Here is a 12,972-nt window from a genome sequence, read left to right as displayed (position 1 = left end):
GGATTACAAAGTCTTCTCTAAGTAACCAAGTCAAAACTAACAATACCCAGTTGTCAGAACATCAAATGAAGCTGCCCAGACTATCACCCTAGACACGGCCAAGTATTTTAAAGACTGGCCGTTGAGGACAATATTTGATGGATGTCGTTTTGTTTTCTAGCTTATGTGAACAAGAGCGCCATGGAGGAACAGAGTGAATGCAGTTGGGGAAGGAAATCCGGTGATTGTAGATGGAGAACACTTGGCAAGACAAGGAATGGTTAGGGGTTGTTTAAAAAAAAGGATTTTGTTTTTACTGCCAAATTTATGGCTCAATTCTGATTCGTATCAGTGGGATTTGTAAGCTGTCCTTTGACTGGGGTTTGGCAGTTTGGTACATATTGGTGGTCTTAATCCAGTATCTGGACCAGAAAGCAAATGTTTTCATCTTTGGAATCCCCGTTACAATTGAAAATTTTCCAAGGAGACAGTGGAAGCCAGATGGGAATGCGGCATGCATCGCCCTGTTAGCACAAAGTCCTCAGATGGTGCTGTGTTGCTTTGTGCTTTCTTCTTTCCTTCCTGAACACTCACAGAGTGCCTACTGTGTGCCCAGCCTGATGAGACTCCAGAACACTAGATGCTGGGGATTTAGAGCAGTGAATCCAACAGACCACATCTTTGCTTCATGGAGTTTGCATTCAAATGGTAGGGAAAGGAATGAAAGATGCCAGATTTAGCAAATAAAAATACAAGGCACCCAGTTAAATTTGAATTTCAGATGAATAATGAATTTTTTAGTGTTAAGTAGGTTCCAAAGATGGGATGTATTATATCTGGCAACCTTAAATATAATGCCAGGTAGTGGTAAGTGCTATGGGACAAATAAAACACAGTAAAGGGCTAACTAGAGATAGAGGGGGCGATTTTAGTTAGGGCAGCAAGGGAAGCTCCCCTCTGACAAGGTGATGATGGAGCAGAGACATGAATGAAGAGAAGGAGGGAGCCAGGCTGGTAAATATCTGTGGAAAGCCATCCAAGACAGCAGGAACAGCACCGCAGAGACCCCGAGGTCCAGTACTAGGGTCACGAATTGGGCTCTGCACCAGTAAGCATTCAATAACTTAAATCAACTAACTCCAGGTCAGTCCACGGTTCTATTAGCCACTCATATCATATCCTAATTCTGCAATGTGTATTATTAAAATCTAAGTGATGGGGGGGTGGTAGAAAAGGACAAAGAATGGTAAGGAAGAAGGGTAGTACGTGGAACTGTTGACCTTGGCACTGAGGATGGGATTCAGCCTCAAAGCTCCCCACCAGGGTACTGGGAGAGCTCCTGTGGAACCTTATACTACTACCTTGCTCTATGCTAGAGAGTACTACTGGGGTCTCTAAAGGCCGGCGAGTCTGTCAGATGGAAGGGCTGCTTTAAATCTCACCTGCAGGGCCTTCCCTGGTGGTCCAGTGGTTAAAACTCCGCGCTCCCAATGCAGGGGGCCTGGGTTCGGTCCCTGCTTAGGGAACTAGATTCCGCATGCTGAAACTAAGACCTGGCGCAGCCAAGTAAATAAATCTCAAAAATAAAATAAAATGTAAAATAAAAGAAATCGCATCCTACAAGCAGAACAGTTTGGTATGAGTGTGAGCACTCCTATTATTTCTACACTTGCATGTATACTTCATGACTTCTTCACTATCAGAAAGTGCCCAGGGGCTCCCCTGGTGGCACAGTGGTTGAGAGTCCACCTGCCGATGCAGGGGACGCGGGTTCGTGCCCCGGTCCGGGAAGATCCCACATGCCGCAGAGTGGCTGGGCCCGTGAGCCATGGCCGCTGAGCCTGCGCGTCCGGAGTCTGTGCTCCGCAACGGGAGAGGCCACAACAGTGAGAGGCCCACATACCGCAAAAAAAAAAAAAAAAAGTGCCCAGGATAACAGATCAAGAATAGTTTTCCAGGGCTTCCCTGGTGGCGCAGTGGTTAAGAATCCGCCTGCCAATGTAGGGGACACGGGTTCGAGCTCTGGTCCGGGAAGATCCCACCCGCTGCGGAGCAACTAAACCCGTGCGCCACAACTACTGAAGCCTGCACACCTAGGGCCCGTTCTTTGCAAAAAGAGAAGCCACCGCAATGAGAAGCTCGCGCACCGCAAGGAAGAGTAGCCCCTGCTTGCTGCATCTAGAGAAGGCCTGCGTGCAGCAATGAAGACCCAATGCAGCCAAAAATAAATAAATTAAAAAAAAAAAAAAGAATAGTTTTCCAAATTCTACCTAAAGAGCCAAAGCTCTAAGGCAAAGGTAAGCCTTCCTTGGCTTTATATTTGTTCGTGGGCTTTTGCTATTAAATTCTAAGTGCTTATTGGTATATTAGCTAGGATAGTAATCACAAAGGAAAATTGTCTATTCTGTGACAAGCTTCCTAGCAGAAACAATATAAATATTTTAACACGAAATAAATAAAGAGAAGGAAAATTGAAAACAGTTCTTTCCTCAGATCCGCCATATGTGCGCCTAAGATCCTACCCACCTGATTGTGGAGGAGTCCTGCGATGGTCTTGGTTTTACAGAGGGTAAGATTTTCCCCTCTTTTTTGGCAAGCTACTTTGGATTTGCTAAGGATAAAGGGATCAGACCTTTTTTCAAATTGAGATTGTCCTTATTTACCCAAATGCTTTATTACTTAGTAGGTTCCAGAGAGGAAGGTTTAGGGATACTTCTGTGCATGTTTTCTCTTTCTTCTCCAGTCACCTGGTACCACAACCTCAGACAGGATGGATGAGATGGAGGAGGCTAGAGTCAAATTAGGGAGGCCCTGAAGAGGCAAAATCAGCAAGAACCAGAACTGGCCACTCCCCACCCCAGCCTGGACTTTGAGAACCTACACTATACCTTAGTGTCTATGTTAACATCACTTTCTGTTCCGTTATTTTAATTAGCATTTCTTTATTCTTCCAGAGCTCTCCTGTCCCAGAAAGTGGTTTGGTTGTTTCTTAGAAGAACTTCTCTAAAGACCCATCAATTCTTGATGAAAAGGACACAGTAATCCGTGCGCTAAGATTCTTCAAATCCCTCGCCTCTAAGTCCTCACCTTGCTGTTTTTATCAATCCTGGACTCATGCCTCCTAGCCAAGCTCCCACATTGATAGGCCCACCTTAAACCAAGCTTCCAATTCTCAGTAAATTCTTTTATTTTATTTTTCCCGTCCTCGCCCCTCCTCCCACCCCACCCCCTGATTCTGACCTTTCCCCTCCCTATGAGACATTGTGCAAGCTTTTTTTTTTTTTTTTTTTTTTGCGGTACGCGGGCCTCTCACTGCTGTGGCCTCTCCCGGTGCAGAGCACAGGCTCTGGATGCGCAGGCCCAGCGGCCATGGCTCACGGGCCCAGCCGCTCTGCGGCATGTGGGATCTTCCCGGACCGGGGCACGAACCCGTGTCCCCTGCATTGGCAGGCGGACTCCCAACCACTGCGCCACCAGGGAAGCCCTGTGCAAGCATTTTGAGGAGTGTTCTCCCCGACTTCCTGTGGTGAGCCTTCAACTCAGCTTTGTCTCGTCAGTAGGTGGTGATGATCACGTGAGGGGGGCGCTTTTTCTTCCAGCGGAAGGAATAACATGGTGTATATGCATTTAATGTGATAAGCTGCTTGCTTAAGGGCTGTTTGGTGAGCAGAAATTGCTCGAAAAGAGGTTAGCGATAAGTGAAGAAGTCTCTGTAAGAGAGCAGGAGAGGGACTTCCCTTGAGGGAAGTGGTTAAGACTCTGCACTTCCATTGCAGGGGGCACGGATTCGATCCCTCGTTGGGGAACTAAGATCCCGCATGCTGCACAGTGCGGCCCAAACAAACAAAAACAGAGAGAGCAGGTGAGAGGGAGCTCCTTAAACCAAGGCATCCACAGAGCTGGGGACAGAGGACAGGTGCACGGAGAAGGCTGCAGAAAGCACAGGCAGTCCTCGCCTCCTGGCTGTGGAGGCAAGAGTGCAACATGGCAGAGGGATGGAGAAAGGAGCGTGGGGCCGTTGAGTCACATACCACCATGGAGGATGGGAGAAGAGGAGGTGTCTTTTGGACCTCCCGAGTTAGACATGACTGTGAGTCATTTCTCGAGCTTACTTGACAATTCATTGTGATCTGGAGTTAGAGGCGATGTTAGGGCTAGAAACAGAGATTTGGGAATCCAGAATAAAGAGATACTTGAAGCCCTGAGAACGAATGTGTTTCCCCAAGGAATGCAGAGTTCGAAAAGAAGAGGGTCAAAGATAGAACCTTGAAATATGAAAAAGAATGTGTATATATATGTGTGTATATATATATATATATATATATGCTGAATCACTTTGCTGTACAGCAGTAATTCACTCACCATTGTAATTCAACTATACTTCAATAAAAAATAAATTTTTTAAAAAAGATAGAAGGGCTTCCCTGGTGGCACAGTGGTTATGAATCCACCTGCCCATGCAGGGGACACGGGTTTGAGCCCTGGTCCGGGAAGAGCCCACATGCCACAGAGCAACTAAGCCCGTGCGCCACAACTACTGAGCCTGCGCTCTAGAGCCTGCGAGCCACAACTACTGAGCCCACGTGCCACAACTACTGAAGCTCGCGTGCCTAGAACCCGTGCTCTGCAACAAGAGAAGCCACCGCAATGAGAAGCCTGCGCACCACAATGAAGAGTAGCCCCCGCTCGACGCAACCAGAGAAAGCCCGCACGCAGCAACGAAGACCCAACACAGTCAAAAATAAATAAATTTATTAAAAAGAAAAAGAACTTTGAGAACATCCATATTAAACAGAGGACAGAAAACTCAGCTAGGAAGAAAGGCTGAGAAAGCATGATCTTTAGAGAAAGAGGAATGGCATCAAGCTAAGGGAAAGAAAGAATTTCAAGAAGGGTCTGATGTGAGGAGTTCCATGCAGAATTCCCAAAGTAGGGACAATCTTTCAGACTAGTTTCATTAGGGAGGCAGCCAGAAAGAGGGGTAGAGGGTCTATTTTATGCCCCAAGAGAAAGGGTCTTTATTCCTCTCGACTTAATTTGTGCTTAGAGGGTAAGGGTAGGATGGACTAGTTAAAAGAATCTAGGAAGATGGGTGGCAGCCCCTGGAGGGGCTTAGTTACTGCTCCCTTTGCAAAGCAACTGCGGGGTGCCTGTGGTGCGCAGTGCCTGGTGCTAAGGTACAGTAAGTCCCCTACATAGGAACGAGTTCCATCTGAGAGCGCGTTCCTAAGTCCAACAAAGTTAGTCCAACAAAGGTACCCAACTAACACAACCAGCTATATAGTACCGTGCTGTAATAGGTTTATAATACTTTTCACACAAATAATACATAACAAACACAAAAGATAAAACATTTTTAATTTTACAGTACAGTACCTTGAAAAGTACAGTAGTACAGTACAACAGCTGGCATACAGGGGCTGGCATTGCAAGAAGAGTTACTGACTGGAGGAGGGAGAGGAGGTGGGAGATGGTAGAGCCGAAGGATCGTCAGCAACGGGAGACAGAGGGCAAGCTGCAGTTTCACTCACGCCTGACGCTGATGGCACAGGGTCCGGTTCCTTGCTGGATTCAATTCTGTCTACCCTTTTGAAAAAATGATCCAGTGATGTCTGGGTAGTAGCTCTTTTTTTCTTGTCATAGATGACACGGTAGCACTGGATTGCATTCTGAACGGCTGCTGCAACCTTCGTGTACCGTTCTACATCTGGGTCTGTGCCTCAAAAACTAACAGTGCCTCCTCAAATAAAGAAAATCCCCTTGCGTCGTGAATCTCTTTGGTTCTTCAGTTACTTCTTCCCCTTGTCTTTCTTGGTCCTTTCTCTGGGCCTCCAATTCTGTCAGGTCTTCATCAGTAAGCTCCTCATGTTGCAGAGCAAGGAGCTCAAGGAAGTCGTCCTCTTGCAGATCTAGCTTGAAATAAAGATACTGTACTACTGTGCTCTCTACAGTACTGTGAAGTACACACAAGCACAACCACCTGCAGAGGATGCATGCACGTGACAGTGTACCTCAGACATGTGAACTAACTTATGTAGTTGGACATGCGAACACACATTTGCAACTTGAAGGTTCGTAGGTAGGGGACTTACTCTAGTTTAACTGGTTGTGGTTTATGCTCTGAATTTTCCACATGCTACAGTCAAGTTGACTTAATACTCTGTGTGATGGACTGGGAGGGACAAAATGAGGGAAAGGTCAGAGGAGAGGCGCTGATGGAAAGGGAGGATCCAGGAATCCTCTGGAAGTGATACAGTTGATTGCCTTTATATTTGGTGAGAGGCTGAGGTGGAAACTCAAGATGGGTGTGATGATGATTATTTATCTGATCATGGTTATTTATTTCCCCAAATCTGGACTGTCAATGCAGTGAAATTAAGGAATACAAGTGTTCACTCTATCTAGCAAAAATTGAGCTTGTCCACTCAAGGAAAATTTTCAAGTCCAGTGGCTTTTACTCTCTTTTTTTTTTTCTTTTTTGGACCACACCGCGCAGCATGTGGGATCTTAGTTCCTGACCAGGGATCGAATACGCGCCCCCTGCAGTGGAAGCGTGGAGTCTTAACCGCTGGACCACCAGGGAAGTCCCCAGTGGCTTTTACTCTTGATGAATCACACCTATATATTCACTTATAAATTAAACACAGAGAGTACTATCCTGATATGTCTTGTACGTTACAAATTATATGCAAAAACAGAAGTCAAAGAAGGTTGAAATTATGATGGACTAAACAATGTCATTAAAATTTAATTTTCTTTATGAGCAGTATAAAGTATTTTGCTCTCATTAAAACTTTTAGTATTCAACCTGCATCTTTTTGGGAAATCTTGGTAGAACACATTGTGATAAAGTGATTTGAAGATCTTGTTCTAAATTCAGTTTCTTTTTACGTTGGTTGTTTTAAACGCTGTCTTAGTGGGAAAAGTTATGTACCATTGGAACAGGTGCATCATTTTCACCGAGTGCTTAATGATAATGCTCACTTTTTCTTTTTTTTTTTTTCTTTGAGGTACGCGGGCCTCTCTCTCACTGTTGTGGCCTCTCCCGTTGCGGAGCACAGGCTCTGGACACGCAGGCTCATCGGCCATGGCTCACGGGCCTAGCCCCTCCGCGGCATGTGGCATCTTCCCAGACTGGGGCACGAACCCGTGTCCCCTGCATCGGCAGGCAGACTCTCAACCACTGCGCCACCAGGGAAGCCCGATAATGCTCACTTTTTAATTCCACCTACCATCTGTGCAAAAGGTTGAGTGGAAATTTGGGTGATGAGTCGCTGTTTCCCAATGTCAGTCAGTTGTTCCTGTAAATGGGAATATGTTGCAATTGCATTTTTATATTTTAAACAAATAGGTTCAAATATACCAAAGCTCTTCATCTGGGAGTTGTATTTTTTTTAAACAGTTTAGAAAATTCACTTTATGATATAAACTACATACTTGATAGTTGTTAAAGGTAACATTCATACATAATTTTTAGCACCAAATCACAAGTGATTGCTAAACATCTGTTTCTAAAATCTAAAATGCTCTCTCCATAGCGTGAGTTTCTTTCTAAAAGTAATCACTTTCTTCCTCATGGTTAGAACATTATCTTTAAAAGAACAGATTAAGCTTTTTTTTTTTTTTCCTTTTTTGGCCTTGCCAAGAGACTTGTGGTATCTTAGTTCCCCGACCAGGGACTGAACCCTGGCCACCACAGTGAAAGCGCCAAGTCCTAACCACTGGACCGCCAGGGAATTCTCACGCATTTTTTTGTTCTAACAAAATATCTGCCAGGCAGTGTGTAATGGACAGCATTTACTAATGAAAAGGACAGCAGATTTGAAACTACTGTCTTTAAGAGGACAACGAATAGCTTATCTTTATAAAGTTCTTTGCTGTAACATATCCAGCAAACCACTGTGTGGTACGAAGATTTCAGTAGTGATGCCTCATCTTTCAAAGTCCAAGATTGAGTCTTTCTGGCAGGAAAGTCCTTCTTATACCCCCCCACCCCCCCTTTAAAAATAAAATTAACCTCACTGATGATATCCTGTAGCAATCTCTGAAATTTTGGCTTCAATATCTTGGCTGCAGTAGCTTATCTGTGAATGATTCAGTGATCGATTTTATGTGCTAGAAGTTTTGTAATTTAATCCCAGAATTAAAAATTCCTGGAGAGTGGCTGCTTCTTTGGTTGTTATTGTTACAATAACATAAACTCAATATATGAGTTTTTAAAAAATCATATATTGTTTCCATTAAAGAAATCATTTATTATTGAGAATATACCTTCTCTGCTAAACTTTTTATTTAGTTGTTCATAAAAAATCAGTTTGTACAGCTCTGTCATCACTGGAACGGGATCGTGCATATATACCCTAGGCAGTGGCATGTTAGAAATAGCTGCTCTTCTCTTTCAACAGTACAGCAATCTTCCCACACTGTGTAATTTATTCTAATATGTGTTTGCTCAAATCTACAGCAATATTTTTTAAGCATCTTCCAACTGTTTGCTGACAAATGAATGTATTTTATTTTGCAGTCATATTTTCTGGTTATTATTTTCCTAATTTAACATTTGTTGGTTTATATTTGTGTTTTCTACCTCTCCAGAAATAACCAATGTTTCCCTAGTGATATGTGGCTTTGGGTCTTTTGGTGTTAAATAAACTTATCATTGTTTAGCAAAAATTGTATTTAATCATCTCTTATCTCCAAATGTCATTGAGAAAAAAAATCCCTACGGGCGTTTAATCAATCTGGATGTTCTGAACACCTAATTTTTCAATGTCTTTCTATATGTGATGATGGCACTGGAGAGACCTCAGTGAGCCAAAGTATCATTGTCCCTGATCTCACAGGTTTCTTGTCACATGGGGAGAGAGCCGAAAACTCAAGTGTCAGGAATTCCCTGATGGTCCAGTGGTTAGGACTCGGCGATTTCACCATGGTGGCCGGGGTTCAATCCCTGGTCCGGGAACTAAGATCCTGCAAGCCGCACAGCAAGTGTCACGTGAAAAGAATAACTTAGGGACATGTCAGGGCCACTCAGCTTGTACATGTAGAGAGAGGTCAAGGAAGGCTTCTCCAAGTGAGTGACGTAAATTTAGACCTAAAGATACATGGGAGTTAGTTAGACGAATGGGATTGGGAAGGGTGGGGAGAGCCTCCTGGAAAGAGGGAACAGCGCTGTGAAGGCCTGGCAGCGAGAGCCATCAGGTCTCATTCAAAGAACGAAAAGTTCTACAAGGCTGGATCTTAGAGTGTGAGGAGGGAGGGCAAGGGATGTGGACAGGCAAACGGCTTGACTCATGGAGAGTCTTCTGAGCCCGGACCTTATTCTAAGGACAATGGAGAGATATGGAAAGGTTTGCGAAGAGGGGTGACAAGCTGGCATCTTTAGAAATGTTCCTAGAGTTCTCGGTGTGGAGAATGTATTGGAAGTTGGGCAGGTTGGAGGCAAGAAGCTCAGTTAGGGACCAGTTTTGAGCTGAGGGGATGAGCAGGAGGTTGAGTCCAGGTGATGGATATGGAGAGAAGGGACTGGAATCAACAGATCCTCGGGAGGTAGAATCCTCAGCACATGGCGATGGAATAGATGAGGTAGTAAGTGTCATCAGGTGGCAGAATCAAGGGGGAGGTGGATCTGGTTTGGTTGGTGTCTGGGGCTGAGTTTCTTAGAAATAGGCTCTGGATAATCTCTGGAGAGCCACCTGTGAGGGAGTGAGGAAGGCCAGATTAGGTAGAAGGAGTTGACCCACAGTGCTGTGGAGACTGAGGCCTAAGCCAGTTTCCAGGGAGTTCTGGAGCTAGGATGGCTCTTTAGAACTGGCCCAAATTAAGGCAAGCCTTGGTCTTGCTACATCAGCCAGACATTGGCTGCTCCCGGGGGAGGAGTGTAAACTTGGGTGAGACAGTTCACAGAACCTGGCACAAAATAGCCAAGGCAATTTGCCGGGGACTCAGTTGTGAGTGGTCAGCTAGCAATAGTCTCAGCAGCTAGGGGATGGGCGTGTATACCCCAAAGATGGTTCTAGACAAAACGCCTACAGTATCCACTACAGTGGCAAAAGATCTTATGTTTAGCTTGGGACATGCTTATTTTTAGGTACTTGTGGGTTTATTATCCATTCTTTAGTTCACAAATAACTAGTTAATTTCAAGTATGGGATGTACAGGTATTGGGCTAACTGCTACAGATGGTGGGGGGCGGAAGATGCAAAGATGAAGATGCACATATAGAGTGCCCAGGTAGCCTCTGTGCTGCAGGGAACCAATGAGATCCGTTCTTGGGTGGAAGTAAGTCACCTTTCCTATGTGTTAGCTTCTCCTCCTTAAAGGATTAAGTCTGATTGTCTTTCCTTTTCTCATATACCTTCTTAGCTCTCCTCTTTCTCTTCTCCTCCTCTTAGTAGGAAAAAGCCCAAACAACCAGTTTCTTTCAAAGAAGCCCAGACATAATGTAAAAGTTACAAAGGGTTAGGAAATCTTACAAAGTTCTCAACAGGTATTGTCTGTTGGCCCATAGTTGCTGAAGATGACTCTTTGCTGGTATCCCAATCCCAAAATTTCTTGCTCTTCTTTGATTCTCTAGAGTTCATACAACAACCGTTTCCTCGGTCCCTATCCTTTTCTTTCCTTAGGCAAGGCTGGCTTTTCAGCATTTAGGCCTAAAGAGACAGTAGGAGATGAAGATTAGCGAATTCATCCAGGGCCCAGGAATTCGGAGGTCATTCGGATACCTAGGGGGACTCTTAAATAATGCCCAACTTTGCACCGTTAAATTAATTAAATGAGGAGGCCATTAAACTGAGGTGGCTCTAATGCCACTTACTTAAATAAACCAAAATCTTAGCCCGGAAATACCTCCAGGTTACAAAATCAAAACCGATAAGGACGGCCAATCACAAACAGCCAACTAGGTTTTAAGCTGTAGCCAATCAAATAATTTCCTTGCTTTGAGTCCTCACCTTCTCCCGATGCCTCTCCCCAGCCTCTGTAGGTGGAGTCCCCTAGCACTTCCGGTTTGGCACTGCCCTAGTGGAATCGATTCTTGCTCAAATCCCCATTTAAAAATTTTAATGTGTCTCAGTTTACCTTTTAATAGGACATAGCCCCCACCTCCTTCAGGTCTCTGAGTGAAGGCTCTGCAGGTATTTCCAGATAAGGTTTGGGAAAGGGGAGGTAGCTTTGCTATGGAAAATCTGTTTGTGAAATAACTAACAAAAAATAAGGGGAATCCTCTCCTAGACCTCCCCTCAGTCTATTTCTGGCAGGTTAATATAATAATAACTTAAATCTGGTTATGATTTCTTTCAAAGGTATGTTTTTGGAAAAGATTAAAAAATTCTGATTCTTTCAATATTTTGTTGAAGACGTGGGATGGATTTTTTTTTTCCCCTTTGCTGGCCACTCAGCTACAGACCTTGAAATTGTAATGCTAGTGTTAAATAGTGTAATACTTCCTTTGAAAAGAAGCCAACAAATTTAACATATGAAACTCTATAAACTCCTAGGCCTAGTCTTAGTTTTGAGCTACGAAATATGTGGCTCAAGTCAGGGGGCTGTCAGTTTAAGGAGTGGTTTGTCGGGCCTTTTGATGGTGAGATAAAGAAAAGGCTTTTCTTTTTGTTTTCCTTCTCCTTTCCCTCAAGGAACACACCTTTTGTGTGCTCTGCCTAACCAAGGAATTTCCCAATCTCATAGTGGAATTCAGAGGAAAAGTATGATGTGTAGACTGATATCTATATGCGCCTACAAAGTCAGCTTCAAACCACAAAAGGTTTAAAAAAAAAAAAGCAAAAAAAAAATGCTGGGATTTTGCAATACACTGATTGGAGGAATAAACGAAGACATTAAGAGTTAGCAATAAAAACAGCAACAACAAAATCCCAAAGGATTTGGAATTCCTTTAGTTTCTATTTGACAGAAGAATAATATGATTTCTTTGTTCTGCCCCTTCGTATCTACAGCAGTCAAATAATAGTTTATTTCATTCTTTACTTCTATTGTTGCCCAAAGCAGGGTGGTGCCCAAGATAGCCTTACATATGCACAATAATAGAATGAACCTTTGTATTAATTTTTGGAAGAGGGGTAGTGCTATTTTTTTTTAACTTACACTAAAAATTGTTTTTTTCTGCTGTGAAATTCAGTGATTTCATAGAATAAAGATGGGTGCTTTGCTTTTCACTACTGATCTACCTGGCAAAGGGATTTCTCTGAAATCCTCTTTGTAAAAAGAGAACTGAGATAATTTGCAAGAAATTATTATCTTTTACTTCTGGTTGGTTAAGGTTTTTAAAAAGCAGATGCAATGTTATCTGTTGCTGTTTGTGCAAATGATGAATTGTGCTTTCAAACTAATTTCCGAGGCTTGACCAAAATACTGGGCTTTGTAAAGAGCTCTGCTCAAAAAGTATATGATATTCTGAAGCCATGTGAGGTGGTTCTACAACCGAAGGCTCCTGCGACAAGCAATCCAGACTTGAGTTTTGGAAGTACAATTCTTGAAACCATTCAAACACTTTGTGCTGTGCTTTCAACTCTTTAGGAGAAGGGAATTGGGGGAGGGGTAAGAAGGTATTCTAAGTAAACAAAGATTCTAAATCGAGGAAAGCTAGGATTTACTATTGTGTGGACATTATGAAATTCCATACATCGTAATATGTGTAGTAGATCACGATTTCAGATAAGCAAGGCCTTGTATCCTTTCCACTGCACGTAATGTTTTTACATGCATATTAATAAAGGCCCACCTTCGGGAGAAGAAAAAAGGCCTCCTTTCAAATGAAATCAAGCCCAGGTAAAGTTGAAACTCAACCCACAGAGTACTGGCACCGTTTTCAGGCTAAAAGAAGATGAGGTTCAATTTCACCATTTTGTTACATTGATAAATGTGATCCCGTGGCTGGCAAAATGTGCAGATTACATAGGTCCTTCTAAACACGTGTAAATGTGTCCCAATTTACGTGCAACTCCAAACAATTTGCTGTTTGAAATTAAAGACCAA

The sequence above is a fragment of the Stenella coeruleoalba genome, assembly GCF_951394435.1.
Source record: "Stenella coeruleoalba genome assembly, chromosome: 14".
NCBI lineage: Eukaryota > Metazoa > Chordata > Mammalia > Artiodactyla > Delphinidae > Stenella > Stenella coeruleoalba.
Note: the sequence above shows the minus strand (reverse complement) of the source record.